The following is a 12,928-nucleotide window of genomic DNA, read 5'->3' as shown; positions in this document are numbered from 1 at the left end:
TTCATACCAAGAAGGTTCTCTTCTTCCAAGGAGACAAGCTCTCCTTGATAGCTTTGCCCTTGCTCACAAATACTACTAAAAGCTAAAAGAGACTAAGAGGTGGTAGTGAGGTAGAGGCTCCAAATGAATGTGTGTTTTGCATATGAACTCTAGTCCTTCTTATATAGTGAAGCTTTGTCAGTTTGGGGTGTGTATTTTTGGTAACCACCAGGAACTGTCATTGCATGGTGGCATGCAACTGCTAGAGAAGACTGGGCCCGAGAGGAGCTAGGGACAGGGTGCGGCCACACCCTGCGCTCCTCCGCTGGCCACCGCCTTGCTCTGGTGGGCTTCTGGTTGGGCCTGGGTCGCATCCTTGGTGGTATTCTACTCAGTTTGGATGGGCCTTTTCTTGTCTCCTTGGTGTAGAATCTGCATTATGCTTTCTGCTTGGTGTATTTTGGTATGTTTTTCACTTGTATTCGAATATGTGACCTGCAAAACATGATTTCTTGAATTCAAGTGGAACTAGGTCAATAGTAAAGGCATATGTGTCAAAAGTATGTTTGTTTATCCTATTTCAAACTATAATTGGCGGTTAGAAATGGTCATTAGTGACCGCCAACAAATCCCCCAAGCTTAACCTTTGCTCACCTCGAGCAAATAGCTAAGTACTTGGTTGTTGATTAGGAGTTGCTACTATGCCGATACAATTAACAAGTGCCATGTCTATAACAAAGCATTCTTCCACCATTCAAATAAGTTGGCATTTTTATCCACCCTTTTCCTTGATCCCTATGGGGCGTATAGCTTTTCAAGTTCTTGGGCAGTTGCAAGATAGAATGGTTATAATAGAATCACCAATCATTCATCTGGAGGTTTTATAAGTTTTTGCAAAATAAATGTAAGTTCCTCGAATGATTCTCTCAATCGCTCAATGTGTATGAAACCTCACCAAGGCATTTAAAATTTTGCCTTCTTTTCATATCCTACCACTAAGGCTTTTGAGTGGAGTTTTGGGTAGGTATGAAAGTGGGGCATACTTGCATCACATATTTTGCTCATGGGTGTATGTGTGTCTTGATCATGGGTGCATGACGAGAATCTCAACATAGGTAACAATAATTTGACAAAGCTCAATGCTTAAACAAGTATCATATGACTAAGGTTTTGAATTTGAATATTGTGCCATATGGCCTTGGTAGGTATTCATAATCATTGAGGAACTTTTGATTTTAGCATTTTTGAAATGAAATCTCCGGATGTCAAGTCTCTCTTAGAACAAAGTCATAGTAAATTCTATTTGTACCATATCATAACTCGCAACAACTTAGAAAAGGAGCATGCATTTGCAAAACCAACAAGTTTTCAAGTTTTTAGGACGAGACATTTTTAGCCAACAAACTTAAATCTTGGGGAATACTAAGTTATAACCTAGTCACAGATGAATTATAGACAGAGCAACTATTCATCATTTCAACATAGGAGAAACTAAACATTCCTTAAACACATATGGGAGTGGAATAAATATTTTTGGTGTTTTTATCATATTTTATTTTTTTTGGTATTTTTGAATTTTAAGATTTTTTTTAAATGCTAATAAATAATAAATGCATAAAATAAAAATGCAGAAAATAAAAAGGATACAAGGTACCTCTACGGGGGTCCTCCCCCAAGCTAGCTCATAGCCGATGGTCCGGCGAGATGCTTGGTGATGACTTCAAGGCACATTATTTGGTATGTTTATTTTATGACGTTTTTACGTTGTTTATCTTCGCCATGTCTATACTCAATACTTTTTGGTTCAATGATCAAACTAGACATCATGTTTAATCTGATTAGGGTAGACTAATCAACCTAAGCACCATGCTTAATTTGAAAAGTCTATGAAAGTATGACCGCTAACAAAGATCATACACAAACCAAAGCATACTTGTATAGATCATAGAAGGATAACAAAGATTTATTTAATGGTAAAGGATTTTATGCCTTATCATTCAAAGTCTATACTTAGAAGTTTTGGTACAATGATCAAATTTATCATTCTATCAAGGTAGGCTAATTAACCTAAGCTTCATGCTTAAATTAGAAAGCCTATGAAGATATGATCGTTCAATAACCATACTTCAAACCAAAGCATGCTTTATACAGAACTCTAAAGAGAAATCAATATTTTAATAAGGGTTTTTATTTTATTTTTTCTAAAAAGTTTATTTTAAAGTAAAATTTTAAATTTTGAATTTTAAAATTTGTAATTTTTGATTTTTTTGAATTTTTAAAAGATAACTACCGATTTACCTTCGGCAAGGGCTCAACATTTATAGTCCGTTGGCAAGACTTCTCCTCCTTCATTCCTCTGCAGTTGCATAAACAATTTTGGGGGAATTCTTGTGTTGCCCTGAGATTTTCCTCGATTGGTTGACTGGAATAGCAACAACAATTTGAGCAATTTGTGTTTCTATCATTTTATTAAAACTTAGTTGATTCTTAATGGAGGAGGATAAACTTTCAAGTTTAGAATTTATATTTTCTATCATTTTATCATTATGAGAAAGCTTTTTAGTAAGATTTTCATTTATTTTTGTTTAGCCTAGGACCAAGTCTTTCAAGGAAGGTTGATTCGAATTGTAATTTGAATTGAAGTTCGAATTACCTCCTTGTGGACGAGACTGACTGTTCCACCCATTATTATTCTATTGGCAAAACCCATTGTTGATGTATGAAGCTTCTTCATGAGTCTCGGGGCAGTTATTCCCTGAGTGGCCAACTTCACCATAGACCTCACACGTCATGTGTGAGTCCATGGCCTAGACAGTGCTCTTCATGGCTTCTTTTTCTGTGGCACGATCGTCTAGCCTTTTCATTAGTAGATCTATTTTTGCAGCAAGCATGTCCGCCTCCTTCACGGAATGCATGCCTTTTTGTTGCTTGCGCTCCTCTCCCCAGCTTTGATTAGCAACCATTTTTTTGATGAGGGCCTTGGCTCTATCGATGGTTATGGAGTGGAATGCTCCTCCAGTAGCGGCATCTACATGACCCTTCGACATGGGCATGAGCCCCCCATAGAAGTTCTAGAGCATGAGCCAATCCTCCATTCTGTGGTGTAGGTAGGCTAGGATGTAATCCTAGAGCCTTTCCCATGCTTTGGGGATAGATTCGAGTGAGGTTTGCTGGAAGTTGGAAATTTCCCCCGCAGGGCACTGGTTTTGCCCATGGTGAAAAATTTTGCGAGGAACACCATGGAACATTTGTCCCACGTGTCAATAGCTTCCTTGCTCTGGTAAAACCACTGTTTTGCCTTCCTCACAATGGAGAAGGGAAACATATAGAGCCTAACACTAGCTAGTGCGATGTCTTTGATGACGATAGTGTCGCATAGCTCAAGGAAGTGTTGCAAGTGTGCACTTCAATCCTCACTTGGCAAACCACAGAATTGGTTTGCCTACACCATCGTTATGAGGCCAGTCTAGAGCTCAAAGTTTCCGGTGCCCATGTTGACAGTGGGCCCAACGGGCACGTTGGCAATAGCGGGGGTGGAGTAGTCATAGAGTGACTTGGCCATGGTGATAGTAGCGGATGGTACGGGGGTGATTGGTTCGACTACCGATGAAGTAGTAGAAGAAGTGGTACGAGAGCTGATCTTCCTTAGGAGTTCCTCCAGATTATCGGTGTAGTTGTTTGGCAGATCAAAACCACTCATACACTATCATGTTTTCATTCCACAAGAGGAAGAAAACAAGCAGAATTAGTCTGCATAAACTATGGCTACCATTACGTGCATGTGATCATTGTTCATGTTATGCTAGATTCTTTTCAACCTATGCCCTCCCCGGCAACGGTACTAGAAATGCTTATTGGCATTTCTTAGCATAATCACCAAGTGAGGAGGTTTTAAGTCCATCACTGGTAACAACGCCAGAAATGCCTATTGGTATTTTCTTCACACCATTACTAAGATTGAGTTAATCTTAGCAACGCCACTAAGAAACACCAATGACGATTGTCCTTAAAGATTACAGATAGTATCCGCAAGCATATGGAGCTATCATTGTAGCATTTCACCCAGAAGTATTTAGGGTATCAATATTTATATTTCCCAAAGGAGGGCAAGGTATATATATTATAGCATAGACATAAACATGATTACATACTTGCATAGTGGACCATAGTTCATAACAGGGGTAAAAATGGTATATCATGGATAGTGGACACACATTTGGGCCAACCTCAAGGATAAAAGGAAAACAAAGAATAAAAGAATATTCCTAAGTGGAGTAGGCATGTTCTAATATAGCCGTGCAAAGAATAGTTGATAATCATACAACAAACATGGTTAGACCTAGAACTAAATGTGAGATAGGTCAGGAGGCCACCGAGTACTGGTCTACTAGCATCCTCATGTGACAATTTAGACTCCTACACCCTAGACGAACATGGGGGATTACAAGGGATGAATAGGGCTATCACCACCTGCCACCTACTCCTCAGCCATGGAAAGGGAAATGTATTCACCTATTTCTCCATACCCAAGCACCATGCTTGCTGATGAGGACATGGCACCTTCGGATACGAACAATGATTATAAGGTGTGCTTGTTCCTACATTTGCATAATGGCTTTGGTTATAATTCACTTGGTTCCACATGTACATGTCACTATTTGATTGTAGGTTCAAATGTGTTTCATAATGGAAGTTCATCAAAGTTGAACTTTTGGTTCGTCCGCAGCCCGATAATGCCTCATTGGGAAGGCCATAACTCATCTATCCGGAGTGCGATCGAGGTCAATGAGCACTTGATGGAAAGCTTGTTTGATAAGCTTTCAAATAGATCTGGTTCCATCTTAATATCATGTCGGCAAGACCTTCAAATCGCTAATATATTCTGTCGCTGTTTCTGCTGGGAGCTACACTGTCGTTATGGGCTTGTTATTCATCCTTGGGACCCTAGCCCAAGTGAGAGCACACCCCAAGGACTTGGAGAACCCACCAAGAAAGCCCTTGGACGTCCTCCTCCTTGGCCACCACCTTAGGAGGCCAGCAAGGACGTCCAAGCCAAGCCAGAGGCCCAGTCCAATCCGAGTTCAAGTCTGTCTCGGCCATCAGGACCAGTCTGCAATAAAACAGACGCCTAGGACGCATCCGAACTCCGTTTTCGATGATCCATATATGAATGGAAAGATAATTTGATAAGGAAGCCAATCCAAGTAGTTTCACATCAAAAGCTCTTCGGAATCAACAGGAATCATCAAAACAAGTCAATGTCCAGAATCTGTCAGGGTGCTGCAACACCTTCTTTTGGGCCGTTGGGCCTTGTAACCTGTTGGGACACCTTTAGGACGTGAAGAGGAATCCTTGGACGTCCCTTAGGCTATATAATCAGTAGCCACCACCTACTTTAGGGTTTCAGTTTTGCTTAGATTATTCTGTCAAGAACAGTTTCGCCGTTCATCGGTTTGTGAGACCCCAACTCGTGAGATTAATCATACATCTGCAATTTGGTTGCGATCTTTCTTGTTCTTGCTTGTGTTCTTCATTGCGCGGGCAGGGATTAGCCTTCTTGGCGAGGTCAACCTAGTCCGTGACTCGGTTGATAACTAGAGGAGCTGTGGTGCTAAGATTGCAGGGTTTGATCTTTCGATCTGAAGCCAGATCGGTGTGTCATTCTCCACCACAACGATAGTTACCATCACCTGACGGAAGATCGGGATCCCCGTCTACAATAAGTGGTATCAGAGCTAAGGTATACCATCAGGTTCATATTTATTCCCTCGTTTGAGTGTTTCGTATTCATCCCATAGTCCAGTGCCATACTCGTTTTTCCTGTCCTAGAACCTTCCGTGCCATAGCCTTTGCATATTTCAGTTTCAGAGTCCACTTTGTTGAGTTTGTGTCCTAGGTCAAAGTCTTGTTGCTGGTTTAGATTGTGTTCTTTTCTAGTTTGTGTTGATCCCTTCACCCGCCGCTATTCCGTATCACCATCGGTTTGCATCTTGTGTCCACTAAATCCCTGATTCGAGCAGCTTCCTTAAAACAGTCATAACTTTTGCATCCGAACTCAAAACGGGAAAAATTTTATATCTACGGAGAACGCCAAAAAATTTTAGATCTATTTCATCCTAGCTTTTCTAGGTTCGTAAAAATTAGATTTATGAAATTCGATTAGGAAAATTGAGTTTCTGGGCCCACAAGTTTTGGTATGCTTTTTAGAGCACAATCCTAATTTTCTATAGGCCACATCTTTTATTCAATTGAGCTTAAATTTTTTGTGGTTTATTCTTGTGTGCTCCTTGCTGAGAAAAAAATATCAAAAGAGCAAAAGCAAGAAAAAAAGATTGGACAAAAAAATAAAAGAAAAAATAGTAAAAGAGAATAGAAGATATCGAAAGGAGCACATAAGGAACACTCAATAGCTCTATTGTTTGTGGTACCTTTTGCCTTGTTCATATCCGTTGCTACATTTAATACTTGTTTTCTTTCATCCTTGTTTCCTCTCTTGTTTATCACAACTGGTGATAGGAACATGTATAGGCCAGCAACTAGGACAAGTGCTCTGGACATTTATTCAATATTACTGTCTGTCACTAACTTGTGTGCCACATATATATATTTGTTTTTTTTTCGTGCCTCCCAAGCTCCACATATATACTTCAGATCAATACAGAAAAATGGTCCTTGCAATCTCGGTACCACTACCTCATAGGTATCACGAACCAGCCGCCGGTTGTACCGTCCACTGCTTGCATTGGTAAGAACTTTGTAAGAGCTTGGTAAGACGCTTCCACTTGCTGTCAAAAGTGACACCACTGCAACAACGTAGTCATTTGATAGGGATAACTTTCACCGTTTGTTCCTTGTTTTTGTGTTTACAATGATAGGTTGTTCGTATCCACCGACTTATGATGGTATAGGTGCTGATGAGTACATGGAGTGGGAAATTGCCATCGATAATATATTTGCTACTCGCTTTATGTGTCCAAGGAGAAAGGTAAAAAAAGCAGCTAGTGTTTTGCTACATTCTGCTTTATTTTGGTGGGAGTCTTTATATCCTTCTGATAAGCCTCAAACTTGGAATGATATGAAACTTCTTATGCGAGAAACCTTTGTTAATCCACCTCCTATTTTAACTTCATATGATGAGGTGCACCATTTAGAGGAAGAGTCTGTTGTTATTCCTCCTACTATGCCTAACCATTTGCAGGACAATGTAGAAAAGAGCAAGGATGACGTGACAGAAACTGAGAAGCTCACAGCCTCATGTGAAAATTCAGAACCATCAACTATTACCCCTACTGAACATGAGAGCAAAGGTAATGCCCATGATGCTAAACTCACAGAAGGTGCAAGTTCTCTTGATGTGCTGAATTTTTCCACCAATCATGCTATGATAGAGCAAATTTTAGTGGAGCATTCGCTTGATTTACCTTTGTCACAAGATGATTTGCTTGATGTTTCTTGTGACAAAGATGACTTGCATGATGATATTTATGTTATACCCATGCAATCATTGAAGAATGATCACGCTATATGTGTGCTGAAAATGAGCACTTGTGCTGAAAATAGACTTGTTATTCATAATGCTAGTGAAGTTGATGAGCTGAAATTATTGTCTTCTTTAAATACTTTGGGTTACATTGAATTTGATGTTCCGTGTAATCTTAGTTCTTTAGAGGAGAAACTTTATGCATATGCTAATTTGCCATGGTTCTCTAGACATACATATCATTTTATTGGAAAATATAATTGTAAAGGAGAGTATATGGTGCATCGTGTCTATATTTATTCAAATCTAAAATCTCCTTATATTGAGCAAAAGTATGATCAACCAAAGGATTGCAATTGCTATAATCTTGTCATGTCGAGTTTCCCTAGTTTTGTTATAAAGAAACATGTTAAATTTCAAGAAGGGGAGCAATGTTGGCTACTACCAACAATGTTTTCTTCATCTAATCCCAAACCGAGGACGGTTTGTTGTCAAGAAGGGGAGGATGATGAGGACATGGCACCTTCGGATACGAACAATGATTATAAGGTGTGCTCGTTCCTACATTTGCATAGTGGCTTTGGTTATAATTCACTTGGTTCCACATGTACATGTCACTATTTGATTGTAGGTTCAAATGTGTTTCATAATGGAAGTTCATCAAAGTTGAACTTTTGGTTCGTCGGCAGCCCGATAATGCCTCATTGGGAAGGCCATAACTCATCCATCCGGAGTGCGATCGAGGTCAATGAGCACTTGATGGAAAGCTTGTTTGATAAGCTTTCAAATAGATCTGGTTCCATCTCAATATCATGTCGGCAAGACCTCCAAATCGCCAATATATTCTGTCACTGTTTCTGCTGGGAGCTACACTATCGTTATGGGCTTGTTATTCATCCTTGGGACCCTGGCCCAAGTGGGAGCACATCCCAAGGACTTGGAGAACCCACCAAGAAAGCCCTTGGACGTCCTCCTCCTTGGCCACCACCTTAAGAGGCCAGCAAGGACGTCCAAGCCAAGCCAGAGGCCCAGTCCAATCCGAGTTCAAGTCTGCCTCGGCCATCAGGACCAGTCTGCAATAAAACAGACGCCCAGGACGCATCCGAACTCCGTTTTCGATGATCCATATATGAATGGAAAGATAATTTGATAAGGAAGCCAATACAAGTGGTTTCACATCAAAAGCTCTTCAGAATCAACAGGAATCGTCAAAACAAGTCAATATCCAGAATCTGTCAGGGTGCTACAACACCTTTTTTGGGGCCGTTGGGCCTTGTAACCTGTTGGGACACCTTTAGGACGTGAAGAGGGATCCTTGGACGTCTCTTAGGCTATATAATCAGTAGCCACCACCTACTTTAGGGTTTGGGTTTTGCTTAGATTATTCTGTCAAGAACAGTTTCACCGTTCATCGGTTTGTGAGACCCCAACTCGTGAGATTAATCATACATCTGCAATTTGGTTGCGATCTTTCTTGTTCTTGCTTGTGTTCTTCGTTGCGCGGGTAGGGATTAGCCTTCTTGGCGAGGTCAACCTGGTCCGTGACTCGGTTGATAACTAGAGGAGCTGTGGTGCTAAGATTGCAGGGTTCAATCTTTCGATCTGAAGCCGGATCGGTGTGTCATTCTCCGCCACAACGATAGTTACCATCACCTGATGGAAGATCAGGATCCCCATCTACATTACTTGCATACATAGAAACTACCCAAATTCCCCTGGCCCTCAACCCTACGGATCGACAGGTCAAGAACTTGGGCACACCCGAAGGCACGATGAACCACCATCTTATCTTAGCTCTAATTCTACTCATATAAGTTATATGAATGATTAAACATAAAGTTTTACATGTCAAGATCATAACGCACAAACTATATACTAGTTCATATATCATGATCATAACATGAAAACTATAGTCTAGTTCATATGCACTACTATATGAGTGATATGAGAGCAGGAACTTGGAAGAACTCTTTATAGTATTCATACCAAGAAGGTTCTCTTCTTCTAAGGAGACAAGCTCTCCTTGATAGCTTTGCCCTTGCTCACAAATACTACTAAAAGCTAAAAGAGACTAAGCGGTGGTAGTGAGGTAGAGGCTCCAAATGAATGTGTGTTTTGCATATGAGCTCTAGTCCTTCTTATATAGTGAAGCTTGGTCATTTTGGGGCGTGCATTTTTGGTAACCACTAGGAACTGTCATTGCATGGCGGCATGCAACTACCAGAGAAGACTAGGCCCGAGAGGAGCTAGGGATGGGGTGCGGCCGCACCCTAGTCTCCTCCACTAGACACCGCCTTGCTCTGGTGGGCTTCTGGTTGGGCCTAGGTCACATCCTTGGTGGTATTCTACTCAGTTTGGATGTTTGGATGGGCCTTTGCTTGTCTCCTTGGTGTAGAATCTACATTATGCTTTCTGCTTGGCGTATTTTGGTATGTTTTTCACTTGTATTCGATTATGTGACCTACAAAACATGATTTCTCGAATACAAGTGGAACTAGGTCAATAGTAATGGCATATGTGTCAAAAGTATGTTTATTTCTCCTATTTCAGACTATAATTGGTGGTTAGAAATGGTCGTTAGTGATAGCCAATAGTGTCCTCTAGAACCTTCTAGAGTTGTTTACGCTGTGGATAAGCGTAATTTTATTTGTCATTTTGATCCACCTTGACGGTTTTCTAGATAAACCCTGCTGAAAATATAGATTCACCAAAAGTCGGGGAAATTGTCAGTTTAACCCCTAAGTCTATGTTGGTGATCACTTTCATGCATGATTTCAAGTTATATTGATGGTTCATGATGGATGATAACTATCATCAACAAACTCCCCTAAGCTTAACTTTTGCTCGTCCCTGAGCAATGCCAAACTTAGCAATGGACTAGGAGTTGCATCAATGTTTTCACTCCTCAAAAGTACACATGCGTTCAAACAAAAATTCTCCTCCGGATTAGAACAAACTGTTCTGACCTTCAAACTTACCCATATTACCTTCAACCATGGGGCTTGTAGCCTTCACTTGGGTCTTGAGCAATTGAAAGACAGAACAATCAAGTCGAGCACTATTTCTCAAGTTCTTTGCTCAACCATTGTTCTAGAGTTTTTGCAAGTTTTCAAAATAAAACTCAGAGATTCCATTGTATGACACTCTCAAGTCTCTCAAAATATGTGGTATTTGTGGATCCTCACCAAGGCAAAAATAATATTATGCCTTTCTTCCTACAACTAATGCTTATGTGGAGCTCATAGGAATGGTGATAACATGAAAGAGCAAACTTGTAATGCATATATTGTAAAGTCGAACCTCGAATCCAAAGAGAGTTGAGACATACAATCAAATCAAGATGTGCATGTGTGTGAAATATATGGTGGATATATATGGTGGCTAAACTAATTCTACTATGCTCCTTAAAAAACATATCTCTCTTTTGAAACTTGTAACTATTTGCAAGAAAACATGGGCTATCTTATTCATCTCTTTTCTTTTTCAGGCGGACATCTAAGTACCCATTGTTTTAATTATCTTGGACACATGTCCATTTTTTTCTCAACTTCTCTTTTTTCTTTTTTTTCATAAATAACTCTTGCATAGCCCCATGTCTCTTTCTGCTTCAAAACTTTTCAGAGATAGCAACAAAAACTTGGAGCATTTATTTGGTGGATTGAACCTATCAAGAATATTTTTGGTGTTTACTCCCAGTATAGGAGTAAAACATTTTTGGGTGGATCTATATGAAAAGCATATTTGTGCGCCTACCCCCAGTGTAGGAGTAGTGCAAATGTGGGTGGTGTGTACGTGATCTTGATTTTAAAGAGCATGACAAACCTCTCAAAAGGGTCAACAAAGCTTGACCAAACTCAATGCAAAACAAGCAACATATATGAGTGGAAGTTTTCCTAGCCTAAATATCATGTTTGGCTCTGGTAGGAATTCAAGCTCTGTCATATAGGAACTCACATATTGCATTTTTATGTTTTTCAAAAGAAATCTCTAGAATTTTAGTATCACTTGGAACAAGATAAATAGCAGCTCAGACCTTCTTATATCATACCCATCAATTACCTAGACTTAGATCAAGCATTGCTACCCATGAGTTTCAAGTTCAGAGCAAATTCTCATGTCAAAACAATCATATCCAAAACTCGGGAGAATTCAAGGTTGAAAACTAGGTACTTGAACACAATTATAATAGAGCAACTATTCATCATTTCCATTATGAGATATTATCTTCAAGTTCTTTTTATTTATTCAACTCTTAAAAATAGAAATTAAAGCAAACTTTATACACACTCTTTTTATTTAGTTTTCATTCATTTTTTAGATCAAACCTTACTAATATATATATAAAAGATAAACACAATTTTTTATTTTGTTTTTTAGTTATGCATCTTTTTTAATAAGACAAACTCAAAAAATAAATAAAGAAAAAGAAACAAAATACTAGGAAAGAAAACTTACATTAGATACTTGGGGATCCTCCTCCCCCAAGCTGGGTGTTGCCGTAATCCTTCAGAATGGCGGGTCAAAGTTGAGTTTTTCGAACAAATAGTTCCAATTCCCATTCTCCTGCTGTTGGTGTTACTGGATGTTGGTGATGCGGTCTCCTATTTCCGCTTGCCACTGGGAGTGCTAGTGAAGCAAGTTCTGAATGTCTAGCTGTGTCTCTTCAATGTTTGTCAACTTGGTGTCGAGGCAGGAATTCTCCATTTGCTGGTCATGGTAGCCCATTGCCTGATCATGATAGCCATGGGTACAGAAGGACATACGTCCTCCCTGGTGGCCACTTGAAACTTCTTCATAGGGCTGCTGTTGATAGTAGTCGAAGTTGCCATACTGCCATTGCTCACTTGAGCACTGCTGCTAGGAGCTCTCAGAGTGCTGAGGAGCAGGCTGCTCCCAACCAGCATGCTCGTGTTGATACATGCGGGAAGATCCTAGCTGATCCTAGGCTACATAGCTGGTGAAAGCTAGTCCCTCTAGAATCGAGTCATCACCACGGTACCTAGGCTATGGGTTGGGAGTTATTCTCGTAGAAACACTTTTGTGAGGCGCTGCTTCCTTGACCTGTAAATTAAAGACAAAAAATTCACCGCATACAACCCGAGGTTCGGTCTAGCAACGGAATCTCAGTTGTATATCCTAGATACATCATGACAAGTTGACCATTATTGTTCTTTTTTAGCATGTGAGCCTTGTGGAAGTATTCATAATCAATGTACCAGCGATCAATGTCCTCAATGTAAGAAAGTGAAGTATTTTTCAATAAACCCAAATTCTAGGCAATGCGAGTGACCAAAGAGGTTCACCCGACATCTCCCTTGAGCTCAAAAACTTCTTTCCATTGATTCATCATGAACTTAACAGGTGAAACTTTTCTTCTCTTAACCATGGCATAAAGTAACTTAAGTTCGTCCATCCTTATGGTGCGAAAGTTGTTTCTAGGAAATAAAGAAAATCCTAGCCACTTATGTA

The sequence above is a fragment of the Miscanthus floridulus genome, chromosome 1 (assembly GCF_019320115.1).
Source record: "Miscanthus floridulus cultivar M001 chromosome 1, ASM1932011v1, whole genome shotgun sequence".
Classification (NCBI taxonomy): Eukaryota; Viridiplantae; Streptophyta; class Magnoliopsida; order Poales; family Poaceae; genus Miscanthus; species Miscanthus floridulus.
This window is presented reverse-complemented; position numbering follows the sequence as displayed.